The following is a 16,243-nucleotide window of genomic DNA, read 5'->3' as shown; positions in this document are numbered from 1 at the left end:
TGTTTCCCCACTTTTTCAGGAAGAGAGCTTCAAAGACTCGTCTTCCGTCCACTGGTTTTTTAGGAATTTCTGTGCGTGGACAGCGTTGAGCAGAACAGATTGGACGAGGCTGACCTGCCCCAGACAAGCCACAGAGAATACACAAACCAGCTGACAAATTGGGGCAATGCGAAATGGATTTGTGGCGAATATCAAACAGAAAGCTATTGCTCAGTCACTGTTAAATGGGATGTGGAGCTTTATCCCCAAATCTAAGAACTGTAGACCTTTTATATGGTCTTACTTCTCGAATTTAACAAATAAAAAATATTTTTGTTTCTGTGTTTTGTCTTTTTTATTATTTTTTGTTTTTTGTGGTGTTTTGTTGGTGAATTGATGACCTGTACGTTTATCTACACGTACAGGAGTTAAGCCAGCATCCGCCACTGACACTGGCGTGATGCTGGGTGTGACAACCAAGCAAAAGAACAGAAAGTAACTGATGGATAAAACAAACGAGGGGAGTGCCCCAAAACAACGGGTGGAGCACAGCCCAAAGAGAACGAGAAAGGAAACAAAAACTTATCAAAAACCCGTCAAATTGACTTCCGGGTGCGGCGATGACCAGCTAAGTCGCACGTTTCGGCAGCTCCCGGTGGAACGGACTTTTGGGCTCTTGATAGGAGCCCCAACGGCAATTTTAACGGCTAAAAACACTGTGCGGTAAACCAGAAGGGAATCCCCCCTGGACACGAATGGAAAAAGTAGAGGAAAGTGGCCGGGTTGCGGTGGATCCTCTAGAGCAGCGGCCAGGAAGGCAGGCACAAAGCAAGATGGTGTCGGAAGGAGGCAGTTTAATATGGGGCCCTGACCAACAAGGGTTCCTGCGGCGTTGCGTGGAAGAACTTAAAAAGGAGATGAAGAAGGAGCTGTTGGCCCCGATATTACAGGCGATTGAAGGGCTAAAGGAGGAGCAAAAGACCCAGGAGCAGGAGCTTCGGGTCGTGAAGGCAAAGGCTGCTGAGAATGAGGGCCTGGTGGTGAAGACAGAGATGCACGAGGCACAACACAAAAGGTGTGTGGAAAGGCTGGAGGTGCTGGAGAATAATGCGAGGAGGAAGAATTTATGGATTCTTGGTCTTCCCGAAGGTGCAGAAGGGGCAGACGTCGGGGCATATGTGAGTACGATGCTGCACTCGTTAATGGGATCGGAGGCCCCGACGGGCCCGTTGGAGGTGGAAGGAGCCTATCGAGTTATGGCGCGAAGACCGAGGGCTGGAGAAATTCCTCGAGCCATAGTGGTGAGATTTCTCCGATATAAGGACAGAGAGATGGTCCTCAGATGGGCAAAGAAAACTCGGAGCAGTAGGTGGGAGAACGCGGTTATCCGCGTATATCAAGATTGGAGTGCGGAGGTGGCGAGAAGGAGGGCAAGCTTTAATCGGGCCAAGGCGGTGCTGCACAAAAGGAAGGTTAAATTTGGAATGCTGCAGCCGGCAAGACTGTGGGTCACACATCAAGGGAAACACCACTACTTTGAAACGGCAGAAGAGGCGTGGACATTTATTGTCGAGGAGAAACTGGAATAAGCGGGCTAGAAAAAGAACGTTTGGGACAAAGTGGTGGGGCGAATATGTGGGGTGAAGAGGGGGAAAAGGGGGAAGAGAGAGGGGGGAGGATGAGGAGCTGGGGGCGCTGGCCATTGGGGGCGGGGCCAAATGGGAAGCACGGGCTTTGTTCCCGCGCTATGGTAATCATGGCGGGAATAGGGAAGCAGGAAGGAGGGGGCCTCGCACAGTGGGAGCCGAGGTCACGTTGGGAAGCCGAGGTCGGCCAGAGTTTGCTGACTTCTGGGAGCAACATGGGGGGTGCAATTACGCTAGTGAGGGATCTAGCGAGGGGGGGTGGGGTGGGGGGGGGTGGTTTAACTGGGTTGCTGCTGCTGGGGAGAAGGGGGAGCTGGTATGGGGTGGGGTCGTCGGGGCGGGAGGGCGCCGTTGGGGGGAGATACGGCTACGTGGGAACCGGGTGAGGAGCTGGATTGAAAAAGGAGATGGCTAGTCGACAAGGCGGGGGGGATAAAAAGCCCCCCAACCCGGCTGATCACGTGGAATGTGTGAGGGCTGAACGGGCCGATAAAGAGGGCACGGGTACTCGCACACCTAAAGAAACTTAAGGCAGATGTGGTTATGCTGCAGGAGACGCATCTGAAACTGATAGACCAGGTCAGACTACGCAAAGGATAGGTGGGGCGGGTGTTTCATTCGGGGCTAGATGCAAAAAACAGGGGGGTGGCTGTACTAGTGGGGAAGCGGGTAATGTTTGAGGCAAAGACCATAGTGGCGGATAGTGGGGGCAGATACGTGATGGTGAGTGGCAAATTGCAAGGGGAGGCGGTGGTCTTAGTGAACGTATGTGCCCCGAACTGGGATGATGCCAACTTTATGAGGCGTATGTCAGGACGTATCCCGGACCTAGAGGTGGGGAAGTTGGTAATGGGTGGAGATTTTAATACGGTGCTGTACCCAGGGCTGGACAGATCGAGGTCCAGGACCGGAAGGAGGCCGGCTGCAGCTAGGGTGCTTAAGGACTTTAAGGAGCAGATGGGAGGAGTAGACCCCTGGAGATTTAGTAGACCTAGGAGTAAGGAGTTTTCGTTTTTCTCCTATGTCCACAAAGTTTATTCACGGATAGACTTTTTTGTTTTGGGAAGGGCACTGATCCCGAAGGTGATGGGGACGGAGTACACGTCTATAGCTATTTCGGATCACGCTCCACATTAGGTGGACTTGGAGATAGGGGAGGAAAAAGAACAGCGTCCACCCTGGAGAATGGACATGGGATTATTGGCAGATGAGGGGGTGTGTTTAAGGGTGAGGGGGTGTATTGAAAGGTACTTGGAACTCAATGATAATGGGGAGGTTCAGGTGGGGGTGGTCTGGGAGGCGCTGAAGGCAGTGGTTAGAGGGGAGCTGATATCTATTAGGGCACATAAAGGAAAGCAGGAGGGTAGGGAAAGGGAGCGGTTGTTGAAAGAACTTCTGAGGGTGGACAGACAATATGCGGAGGCACCGGAGGAGGGACTGTACAGGGAAAGGCAAAGGCTACATGTAGAATTTGACTTGTTGACTACGGGTAATGCAGAGGCACAATGGAGGAAGGCACAGGGTGTACAGTACGAATATGGGGAGAAGGCGAGCAGGTTGCTGGCCCACCAACTGAGGAAAAGGGGAGCAGCGAAGGAGATAGGGGGGGTGAGAGATGAGGAGGGAGAGATGGAGCGGGGAGCGGAGAGAGTGAATGGAGTGTTCAAGGCATTTTATGAAAGATTATATGAAGCTCAGCCCCCGGATGGGAAGGAGAGAATGATGTGCTTTCTGGATCAGCTGGAATTTCCTAAGGTGGAGGAGCAGGAGAGGGCGGGACTGGGAGCACAGATTGAGACGGAGGAAGTAGTGAAAGGGATTGGGAGCATGCAGGCGGGGAAGGCCCCGGGACCAGACGGATTCCCAGTTGAATTCTATAGGAAATATATGGACTTGCTGGCCCTGTTACTGATGAGAACCTTTAACGAGGCGAGGGAAAGGAGGCAGCTGCCCCCGACTATGTCAGAGGCAACGATATCGCTCCTCCTAAAGAAGGAAAAAGACCCGCTGCAATGCGGGTCCTATAGGCCTATTTCCCTCCTGAATGTGGATGCTAAGATTCTGGCCAAGGTAATGGCAACGAGGATAGAGGATTGTGTCCCGGGGGTGGTTCATGAGGACCAAACTGGGTTTGTGAAGGGGAGACAGCTGAACACGAATATACGGAGGCTGCTAGGGGTAATGATGATGCCCCCACCAGAGGGGGAAGCGGAGATAGTGGTGGCGATGGATGCCGAGAAAACATTTGATAGAGTGGAGTGGGATTATTTGTGGGAGGTGCTGAGGAGATTTGGCTTTGGAGATGGGTATATCAGATGGGTACAGCTGTTGTATAGGGCCCCGATGGCGAGCGTGGTCACGAATGGACGGTGGTCTGATTATTTTCAGCTCCATAGAGGGACGAGGCAGGGATGTAATCTGTCCCCGTTATTGTTTGCACTGGCGATTGAGCCCCTGGCGATAGCATTGAGGGGTTCCAGGAAGTGGAGGGGAGTACTCAGGGGAGGAGAAGAACACCGGGTATCTCTGTATGCGGATGATCTGTTGCTATATGTGGCGGACCCGGCGGAGGGGATGCCAGAGATAATGCGGATACTTGGGGAGTTTGGGGATTTTTCAGGGTATAAATTGAACATGGGGAAAAGTGAGTTGTTTGTGGTGCATCTAGGGGAGCAGAGCAGAGAAATAGAGGATTTACCGTTGAGGAAGGTAACAAGGGACTTTCGGTACTTGGGGATCCAGATAGCCAAGAATTGGGGTACATTACATAGGCTTAATTTAACGCGGTTGGTGGAACAGATGGAGGAGGACTTTAAGAGATGGGACATGGTGTCCCTGTCACTGGCAGGTAGGGTGCAGGCGGTTAAAATGGTGGTCCTCCCGAGATTCCTTTTTGTGTTTCAGTGCCTCCCGGTGGTGGTCACGAAGGCTTTTTTCAAAAGAATCGAGAAGAGTATTATGAGTTTTGTGTGGGCCGGGAAGACCCTGAGAGTGAGGAGGGGATTTTTGCAGCGTAGTAGGGACAGGGGGGGGCTTGCACTACCGAGCCTAAGTGAGTACTACTGGGCCGCCAATATGTTAGTGGTGTGTAAGTGGATGGGAGAAGAGAAGGGAGCGGCGTGGAAGAGATTGGAGAGGGCGTCCTGCATGGGGACTAGCCTACAAGCTATGGTGACGGCACCGTTGCCGTTCTCACCGAAGAAATACACCACAAGCCCGGTGGTGGTGGCTACATTGAGAATTTGGGGGCAGTGGAGACGGCATAGGGGAAAGACGGGAGCCTCGGTGCGGTCCCCGATAAGAAATAACCATAGGTTTGTTCCGGGGAGAATGGATGGGGGATTTGGAGCATGGCAAAGAGCAGGGGTAGCACAATTGAGAGATCTGTTCGATGATGGGACGTTTGCGAGTCTGGGAGCGCTGACGGAAAAATATGGGTTGCCCCAAGGGAATGCATTTCGGTATATGCAACTGAGGGCTTTTGCGAGGCAACAGGTGAGGGAATTCCCGCAGCTCCCGATGCAGGAGGTGCAGGATAGAGTGATTTCAGAGACATGGGTGGGGGGTGGTAAGGTGTCGGACATATATAGGGAAATGAGAGACGAGGGGGAGATCATGGTAGATGAGCTGAAAGGGAAATGGGAAGAAGAGCTGGGGGAGGAGATTGAGGAGGGGCTGTGGGCTGATGCCCTACGTAGGGTAAACTCATCGTCCTCGTGTGCCAGGCTAAGCCTGATACAATTTAAGGTGTTTCACAGGGCGCATATGACTGGAGCACGGCTCAGTAAATTTTTTTGGGTAGAGGATAGATGTGCGAGATGCTCGAGAAGCCCAGCGAATCACACCCACATGTTCTGGTCATGACCGGCACTACAGGGGTTTTGGGTGGGGGTGGCAAAGGTGCTTTCAAAGGTGGTGGGGGTCCGGGTCGAACCAAGCTGGGGGTTGGCTATATTCGGGGTTGCAGAAGAGCCGGGAGTGCAGGAGGCGAGAGAGGCTGATGTTTTGGCCCTTGCGTCCCTAGTAGCCTGGTGCAGGATATTGTTAATGTGGAAGGAAGCCAAACCCCCGGGTGTGGAGACCTGGATAAACGACATAGCAGGGTTTATAAAGTTAGAACGGATTAAGTTCGTACTAAGGGGTTCGGCTCAAGGGTTCACCAGGCGGTGGCAACCGTTCGTCGACTACCTCGCAGAAGGATAGAGGGAATGGAAAAGAAGAAGACAACAGCAGCAACCCAGGGGAGGGGAGGAATCGGACGGACTCTCAGGGATGTTATTGTATATGTATAGGCATTTGTTTTAGGTAATGTATATTGGATTGTTGGATTGTATCTTTGGAGAGTATTTATTTTTGACAAGGCAGTTGCCATTTAGTTTGGTTTTTGTTTCTGTTCATATATTATTTATTTACTTGTTTAAAACTGGCCACTGTTATTTATATTGCTTTATTGTTGTTTAAAAGAAACACTACGTACTGTTATGTTTGGCCAAAAAATCTTGAATAAAATATATATATTTTTTAAAAACCCGTCAAATTAAAGTGTGAGAATCGGGGTGGATAAGGCAACCCAACCCCTGCGGTGCCCACCGAGCACGGAACGCCTCGAGTGTGCCCGTGGACACCGCATGCTCCCGCTCCAGGAACACCAGGCCGCGAACGAGGCCACGGAAGAGGGGCAGACAGTCAGGCTGGACGACCCCCTCGGTCGCCCGCTGCCTGGACCTATAAATGGCAAGTTTGGCCAGGCCCAGGAAATGAAATGAAAATCGCTTATTGTCACAAGTAGGCTTCAAATGAAGTTACTGTGAAAAGCCCCTAGTCGCCACATTCCGGCGCCTGTTCGGGGAAGCTGGATTGGGATTTGAACCGTGCTGCTGGCCTGCCTTGGTCTGCTTTCAAAGCCAGCGATTTAGCCCTGTGCTAGCAGGTTCACGAGGAGGTCCTCCGCCTTCCCGGCCCCCTCCGCACCGGACGTCCGTTGATCAGGAGCGTGGGGCTGGAGTGCAAAGAAAACCTCAACAACAACGCTGTCAAGAAACCAAAAAGGGAGTGCAGGCTCAGACAGACAACATAAACGTGCTCCACGGTCTCCACCAGGCCGCAAAAGTAGCAGTTCTCTGGCAAAGCCGTGAAGTGGTTCTAAGAGCTGTAGACACCAATGATTTCCCCCTTGTCTCAAAACTTCCGAGTCTTTTTTCTTGGCTTATTAATTTGTGGGCCGTGGTTGCTGCTTGCAAGGCCAATACTTGTTGCCCGTGGCTTTCTCGGCCATTTCGGAGGAGCAGTTATGGGTCAACCACATTGCTGTGGGTCTGGTGTCACATGTAGGGCCAGACTGGGTGTAAATAGCTGCCGTGGACATTTTAATCACAGAAAACGGTTCAATTTTCAAGGACTAAGAGCAGTCTGGGAGAATTTGTGTTTTAAAAGACACCAGCAGGAAATCCGGTCCCACGCCCACCCACGGGCTTCCCGGCGACAAGGAAAGAAGTCAGCGGGAAATCCAATTGACAACGGCGGGTCCAGTAGAAAAATAACGGGGCCACCCCCCCCCCACCCACACAAAAACCAAAAAAACACAGCGGGTATTCGGTAAACCCCACCCACTGACTCTTAAAGGATCAATGCAAGACTGACCGCTATTCCTGGAAAAACAGCTTTTTACCAGAAAGGTAAACGTAGTGAAGGTAAACACTGGGCAACATGGACGGCACTGTCGCACAGTGGTTAGCACTGTTGCTTCACCAACGCCAGGGACCTGGGATCGATTCTCAGCTTCAGTCACTGTCTGTGTGAAGTCTGCACATTCTCTCCGCGGGAGCTCCGGTTTCATCCCACATATTTCAAAAAATGTACTTGCGAGGTGAATTGGACATTCCGAATTCTCAGTGCACCCGAACAGGGGCCGGAGTGCGTCGATTAGGGGATTGTCACAGTAACTTCATTGCAGTGTTAATGTAAGCTGACTTGTGCCAAAAGTAAAGATTATATTTTAGTGTCAGAACTGAACATTTAAACTGGGACTGTTGGATTAGGGGTGGGGGGGTGCAGGGTTTGATCAACTGTGCACACCTCCCACCCCAGTGATTAACAGGCATGTCAGTTACAGAATTACACAGGGAAACAAATCTGGTCAGTGACATTTATTTTCAAATGCAGCAACATGGCAGAACAGAAATTTAGCACAAAAAAGAAACTACACACACAAGTTGGATCACTCTTCACTGAAAAAGGATTAAAGTCAGTCAATCCAAGGTGAGTTTGTCAAACAGGTACTCTCCCGTGCCATTCTCAGGGGCTCCCAGTCTCTTCAGGTTGGTGATGTGGTCTCCGAGCTTCTTGATCATCTTCACTTGTTCATCCAAGTAGTGAGTCTCCAAGAAGTCACAAAGCTGAAACAGGAGGACAGCAGAGAAATTAGTGTGGATCTTCCCCAGATGAAAGTTGTTCCCCGCACCCCCTCAAGATGGTAAATCTGACGCACGTGGGTGTGGTGGGCAGATGGAGCCAGAATTACCCACAAAAGTGGCAATTCACCCATTCTCCTGGGGAGTGAAAAGAAACATTGATGCCTCAGAATGGAATTTAGTCAAACCCAGCAATGGGAAACCCAAAATAATTCTGCAAATGACTACAGATTCCAATATCACTGGATAAGGAAACAAAATGCAACTCACATGAGGGTCAGTGTTCCCAGAGGAGAGTTTGTGCAGATCCAGCAGACTCTGGTTCACATTCTTCTCCATCTGCAGAGCTCTCTGCATTGCCTCCAGACCGTTGCTCCACTCATCCTGCTCTGGTTTCTGAAAGGGGAAAGAGAGAAAGGTCTTTTTTGTGCTGCACTAAGAATGTTGTGTAATGTGTGTTTAAATCATGGAAGGTAACATTGGAGACCCGCTCTTGGGGCTAAAGTAAAAAAGGCAGGATGATGAGCCACGATGGTAATGAATGGCAGAGCAGGCTCGAAGGCCGAATGCCTCCTCCTGCCTTTATTGTCTATGTTTCCATTGCTGGCAGTAGATCAGTCCATTGGCTTGGCAGAGCTAAAGAAACTCCATTCCTGCTAAGTCAATGTCTTGTGAAGTCCTGACTTTATCAATGAGTCATAGCGAGAGCCCACATTTTCCACTCTATTCCTAGTTTAGCCCCACAATGGTTGATCCAATACTTTTTGGAGCACCCATTTATTGATCCTCAGTATTCACTCGTTCAAGTGCGTCAAAGGTGAAATCATCTTTTATCTATCGTTACACTCCATTTTACTACTGCTCACATTCTAGAGGGTGGAGTAGCAGGATTTGAAATTACAAAAAAAAAAGACACTTTAAATTGCATCACCACAGAAGACTGTTACATTCCAACCTTGACATCCTCCAGGATGATGTTGCCTCCACGTTTATTCTGGAATTCTATCAGTTTCTCAGCATGTTCCCGTTCCTCATGTGACTGCTCCTTGAAGAACTCAGCAAAGTGACGCAGGGCAACGTCATCCCGGTCAAAGTAAGGGGACTGCAGGTAGAGACAGTGGAAAAGAGGCAGGTCAGACCCCCAGCTATCAGATTCACCTCACCCTTCCTGGACCTCAATACTGGCCTCCAATTAGGGGTCCAGAGTTTTGGTTTTTATTGAAAACTAAATTGCTTTATCAATGCTTTTCCTCAGTATGTTGAAACCCATCCCGGTGGATGGTGGGAGGAAACCTGACCCGGAGTAAACCCACACAGTGGGTCACCAGAGGGTTCCTGCCAATGAGGCAGCAGTGGTAACCACTGTGCAAGTAATAATGCTGTTTGGATTGAAGTTTGTTGACCACAATGAATTACATCCTTTCTCACACTAATGATGGAAAATAGAAAATCCTTCAAATTCAGTACATCAGCCAGCCAATTACATTTAATTGCTCCTCTTCAATTGGAAAGAAAAGGTTTAGGTACCTTCAAACTAAGCATTCTACCAGAAACTTCACAGAATCCTGGAGTTAATTATAGATCCAAACTGGAAACAGCAATTCTAAAATAGGGACAAACACCTGCCTGGAGTGTTCAATCTATTCAGTCTGGGGAGGGAATATATCTAAAGCCAACTCATTAACCTCGAGAAACTCTACCTGCTCAGAAAGCAACAAAGCCACAGTCTTAAATTGAAAATAGGACTCCCAAAAATGCAAAACTCACCATGATGATGTCACTGCTTTTTTCTTCAAATGTGAAAATGGTCCATTGTTTAACAATCTCATTTGAATTGAGTGACAATTTGTTTCCTTTTTTGTGTTTGATTGACCTAAAAAAGAGTTGGAACAGTGAGGCTGATACAATATTCGAAGCAATCAAGTCACTTGGGGGGAATTTTCTAACCAACCGCTGGACAGGGAAATGGAAATGTGGGAATGGGAGGGGGTGAACATGAACAGAGTTGTAGCAAAGTTTAATTTTCCAAGTTTGAAGATCCCATAGAATTTGGAAAAGGATGATTTATATTCGGTATGAATGTACCAAGATTAAATGCAGCCCCCTGCACCAATTGATGCTGCAGATTTACATGTGAAATATTTATGGACAAATTCCAAAGACGTTTTGCTCAATTACTGTTTGAAAAGGAGGAGTCCAGAGCCCTATTTTCCAGAATCAAAATTCAATCTTCTCCCAGCAGGGAATCAACACTTTCCCTCTTTCAAGAGGCTTATGGCAAGTGACATTCCAGGCAGTATTCCCAATGATCCAGCTGTAGTTCCCTTTTTACCAAGAGCTCAGTGTTTCCTGAACCCCCGCCAGTCCAAGTTGCAACTCCGCTCAAGAAGCTGATGCGGAAGAGGTGCAGCTACAGGACAGGTGGTACAGCCAGGGACCTCTCCCATTCCTCCTTGGACTGAAATGCTGCATCACCGGGGGTCGGGGTTCTGGTCGTAACCGAATATATGGGATCTGATCCGATATACCGAGGTTCGAGTGCGGTACGCTCTCCTTCTCCAATTAGGGAGGCGCATAGTCTGCACTGCACAGCAGAGTATCGCCAACGCTAACAGTGCTTCGATCACGTAGGACAGGGAGTACCAGGTTATGAACCTGGCACACCAGGAAGATGCAGTGTCGCTGGTGACTGGGCTTTGGGTACTGCGGGGCAGTGAAACATTAACGGCTGGGAGGTTTGAAGTAATGGGGTTCGCGTTCCCGCGCAACCAAATGTCCACAAAAATCATGTTGAGCACGATGAAGGGGGTCCTCATGGCTGTCCTCTTTCCTTTTCTTTCTGTGTGTTCGCTTGTATTTTCTCCGGTCCTGGAGCTTCTGGAGTTCTGTAAAAACAAGCATCTGTAACTATCTTGGTTTAATATCCGGTATGCTAGTGTGTCTGTCCTTTGAGCCAATTATTCCCTGATAATTGGTCACTATGTGTGACTCCCTCATTTTTTTTCCAAAAACAAATTTTAGGACACGGCACACTTCTCAATGACGGACCAGTGCTGATTTACCGTCTAAATGTTCCAGGATGTAAATAGCAGATGGCAGCAACCTAAAGGTCGCCTAAACAAATAAAAACTTTTTGAAATGAAAAATGTCAAATGAGGTGCGTATGGGCCGCGACGGGTAAGATTTGGATGGAGTCCCTGGGTAGGACGGCTACCAATGCCGTATCTCCCCTACCCGAGCGTGTTTGAGCAACGGGGGGGTCTCCAGGAAGGGCGGGTCTCACGCCGTATCTCCACTGCCTGAGCAACCGACAAGAACGGGCAGAAATGTAGTCATCGTGGTGGGGCTGCCATAGTGATTCTATCCCTTGAACCAGAAGAGCAGTTACGATCGGGCGTCTGATACCCGAACCAGTATCAGCTGAAGTGTCTGCAGACAAGATAGTTCGGTTGAACAAGCGTGTGGTCTGTTGACCAGGTATCTGCAGATAAGTTGGTACCGCTGAACAAGCGGCTGGAAAAAACGAACAACACAAAACAAACGTACGAACAACATAAAACATCCTGCAGGTTCCATCAGGAAGGACAACACTTCTCCCAAGCGTTTCCTTTAAACATCATGTGGACAAATCAGTTCTTGATTGCGAACAGGGTCCCAAAGGGGTTGGCGGCTTGGGAGTCAGACCCGAGGTCGTCCCCTTCTCCCGGGTGCCAAACTCTGGAGTGAATTAGGGCTGAAAGGGCTGCTTGGTGTGAGTTGGGGTCGCTCTCGTCGTTCCGGACGAGTCTGTAGGAGTTGTCGCGGTGCCAATGAGTTGTGTCGAGTTGTGTGGGGGACAAAGTCGGGGTCGTCCGTGTGGTTCGGTGGTCGGTGGTGCTTTTCTCCTTTGGGGCTTTCCCTGCGCACATGTTCCCTGAACATATCTCTGCGCTGTTTCCTGTAATTCTTCCCAATCAGGGCCGTCTTCCTGGTCTAATTTTTCCCCAAAGGTTTCCTGAAATCCTTTCTGGACAGAAAGCAGTGATTGCAGGTCTGCAATCTGCTTCCGGCACTTTGCATGGTCTATGGTGCTCTGTCTTTGTTCTGTGGTTGCAGCGTGGAGCGCTCTCAAGGCTGCCTTGAGATCACTACATTGTTTCTACAGCGTCTCCACCTGCTTCTCTGTCTCTTTCCTTACCAGGACTGCACGCTGCATGGCCTGAAAGGCCTTTACATACTGGGATTGGAAACTACTCAAATGCGCCAGACAAGACTGGTGACCCCGTTTGGCGTCAGCCACCTCTTCGTCCTTTGCTGCTAATTTCCTCCTTAATTCCAGATTCTCTTTCTCAACCTCGCATACATCGACTTTACTCAAACGATGTATGCCCTCTACTTCTTTGCGGAGCGTCTTGATGACCTCCTCTGTGCCTCGCAATTGTGCCAAACAGGACACGATTGCCATCGGCTTGCGAACTTTTGCTAAGCTCTTTTTATGGATCTCACTCATGTTCTCCCACCAAGTATGTCCTATACTTCCGGGACCTGATTCTTCATTATCGCAGAAATCATTCCACATGGGCCATCCTTTGCCCTTGAGATATTTCTGGATTTCCTCTTCCCAAATGGGACACTGTCACACTCTACTGCTGCTGGTCGCTGCGACCGCAAATTCCTCAGGGTTCATGAGGAGCTGCATTGCCTGCATGGCCATCTTTCCTATTCACTTGCTTCATTTAAATTTGGAACAGGGGGCTAAGGTGGTGTTGTAGATGTGGGTACTGCTTGCGCTAATTTCCGAAAATACAGACATCCGACAGTTTTGACGCAACAAAAATCTATCAGTTTTACCTTATAGCCCTGTTAGTTACGCATGCATACACACACTTCCGAATTATGACTATTAATCAGAACTGCTTGAACACTTGTGGTTTTTTGTTTGTTTGTTTGGATTCTAATTCAAAATTTCTTGGGTTCTCCCGGAGTGGTTTTCCACTTCTAGATCGGGTCCCGTCAGCATGTCGCCAAAATGTTGCTCGTTTTAGCCTTAGTTTACTTTATTCTTATTCTGTCACCTTTGCTTATGAGTCGCCAGGTATTTTTCTGATACTGCCACGTGGTTCAAGTCCAGGTAATGATTAATAATGCAACACACCGCTTAGTAAGAGTTAAATCAACGCTCATTTATTATATACAGCAATTAATACTTATACAATAATCCTACCTCTAGACTACTACCTACCACTAAAGGCCAATACTTAACTTTGGAAATGGCCCACCAGGTCAGGGAAATGAATGGTCTTTCGAATTGGTTCTGAGCCTGCGGGATTCAAAAGCTGGTACAAGTCAATAGTCAGGAGCGCCTATCTGGTAGCGATCGCTGGAGTAAGACTTACGGTTTTCTTTGTCGAAGGGTCTCGAAGGTTGCGAGCAGGACGAGAAGGGTCGAGTTGAACTTGGCCCCTATTCTTATAGTCCCCAGGGGCTTCCCGCCTCTCGGGGCGGACCTCGTACCTGGTTCCAAGTGATTGGACTTGGTCCCAATCACTTGGTTTGATATGCTCCAACAAAGCGTTTGATAAGGTTCCCCACGGTAGGCTATTGCAGAAAATACGGAGGCTGGGGATTGAGGGTGATTTAGAGATGTGGATCAGAAATTGGCTAGCTGAAAGAAGACAGAGGGTGGTGGTTGATGGGAAATGTTCAGAATGGAGTTCAGTCACAAGTGGAGTACCACAAGGATCTGTTCTGGGGCCGTTGCTGTTTGTCATTTTTATCAATGACCTAGAGGAAGGCGCAGAAGGGTGGGTGAGTAAATTTGCAGACGATACTAAAGTCGGTGGTGTTGTCGACAGTGTGGAAGGATGTAGCAGGTTACAGAGGGATATAGATAAGCTGCAGAGCTGGGCTGAGAGGTGGCAAATGGAGTTTAATGTAGAGAAGTGTGAGGTGATTCACTTTGGAAGGAATAACAGGAATGTGGAATATTTGGCTAATGGTAAAGTTCTTGAAAGTGTGGATGAGCAGAGGGATCTAGGTGTCCATGTACATAGATCCCTGAAAGTTGCCACCCAGGTTGATAGGGTGGTGAAGAAGGCCTATGGAGTGTTGGCCTTTATTGGTAGAGGGATTGAGTTCCGGAGTCAGGAGGTCATGTTGCAGCTGTACAGAACTCTGGTACGGCCGCATTTGGAGTATTGCGTACAGTTCTGGTCACCTCATTATAGGAAGGACGTGGAGGCTTTGGAGCGGGTGCAGAGGAGATTTACCAGGATGTTGCCTGGTATGGAGGGAAAACCTTATGAGGAAAGGCTGATGGACTTGAGGTTGTTTTTGTTGGAGAGAAGAAGGTTAAGAGGAGACTTAATAGAGGCATACAAAATGATCAGGGGGTTGGATAGGGTGGACAGTGAGAGCCTTCTCCCGCGGATGGAAATGGCTGGCACGAGGGGACATAGCTTTAAACTGAGGGGTAATAGATATAGGACAGAGGTCAGAGGTAGGTTCTTTACGCAAAGAGTAGTGAGGCCGTGGAATGCCCTACCTGCTACAGTAGTGAACTCGCCAACATTGAGGGCATTTAAAAGTTTATTGGATAAACATATTGATGATAATGGTACAGTGTAGGTTAGATGGCTTTTGTTTCGGTGCAACATCGTGGGCCGAAGGGCCTGTACTGCGCTGTATTGTTCTATGTTCTATGTTCTAATGGGGCGATTCCTTGATCGGGGGGGGTGGGTGGTCGTTTACCTTTCTTTGTGTCAGCTCCTGCTGGCGCCGAAAGGTCTGGGTCGGCTTTCAATTGCTAATTTGTAGCAATTGTTCCCGGGGATGGCTGATTACTATGCAGATGGCTGGGTTGTTGTGATGTTGATGGCTGCAGGTATCGGTCTGGGCCGACTTCCCCAGAGGCGAATACACTGTTTTACCTGCAGCTGTCCGTTTGAGTCCTGTTGGCTGATTTTCCCATCAGCCTCTTCCGTTTACCATTTTAGATCGGGTTTGACCATTCGAATCGGGAATCAGCCATTTTATGTGGCTGCACTTTGTCCAAACTGATGGACTTCACATGGTCACTCAATAGCTACCCAAAAGACACCAGAGATTTTGATGTAGGTCCTGGCCGCGAGTTTTGCTAGTGTCACACGGGAGGGTTTAAACTAGTATGGCAGGGGGGTGGGCACGGGAGCAATAGGTCAGAAGGCGAGAGCATTGAGGGAGAACTAGGGAATAGGGATAGTATGGCTCTGAGGCAGAGCAGACAGGGTGAAGTTGCTGAACACAGCGGGTCTGGTGGCCTGAAGTGCATGTGTTTTAATGCAAGAAGTATTACGGGTAAGGCAGATGAACTTAAGAGCTTGGATTAGTACTTGGAACTATGACAAGGAAAATTAGGAGAAAGGGTAAGAGGAAAAATAATTTGCGAAAAGTTACTGATCATGTTGTTAGGATTCATAACAAAGACATAAAAAACAGCATAAGTGTACTTTACCTGAATGCTCGTAGTATACGGAATAAGGTGAATGAGTTGATGGCGCAAATCATCGTGAATGACTATGATTTAGTGGCCATTACTGAAACATGGTTAAAAGATGGTCACGACTGGGAGTTAAATATCCAAGGGTATCAGACTATACGAAAGGATAGAATGGACGGTAAGGGCGGTGGTGTAGTTTTGTTGTTTAAGGATGGCATCCGGGCAATAGTAAGGGATGATATTGGTGCTATGGAGGACAAGGTTGAATCAATTTGTGTGGAAATCAGGAATAGTAAGCCGAAAAGGTCACTGATAGGAGTAGTCTATAGGCCACCAAATAGTAACAGGATGGTAGGGCAGGCAATAAGCAAAGAAATAATGGATGCATGTAGAAATGGTACTGCGGTTATCATGGGAGATTTTAATCTGCATGTCGATTGGTTTAACCAGGTTGGTAAAGGCAGCCTTGAGGAGGGGTTCATAGAATGTGTCCGGGATAATTTCCTGGAACAGTATGAAATGGAACCTACAAGGGAACAAGCAGTCCTAGATCTGGTCCCGTGTAATGAGGCAGGATTGATTAATGATCTCACAGTTCGGGATCCTCTTGGAAGGAGCGACCACAATATGGTGGAATTTAAAATACAGTTGGAGAATGACAAGGTAAAATCAAACACTAGTGTTTAGTGCTTAAACAAAGGCGATTACAATGGGATGAGAGAAGAACTAGCTAAGGTAGACTGGGAGCAAAG

Source organism: Scyliorhinus torazame, chromosome 29, assembly GCF_047496885.1.
Source record: "Scyliorhinus torazame isolate Kashiwa2021f chromosome 29, sScyTor2.1, whole genome shotgun sequence".
Taxonomy (NCBI): domain Eukaryota; kingdom Metazoa; phylum Chordata; class Chondrichthyes; order Carcharhiniformes; family Scyliorhinidae; genus Scyliorhinus; species Scyliorhinus torazame.
This window is presented reverse-complemented; position numbering follows the sequence as displayed.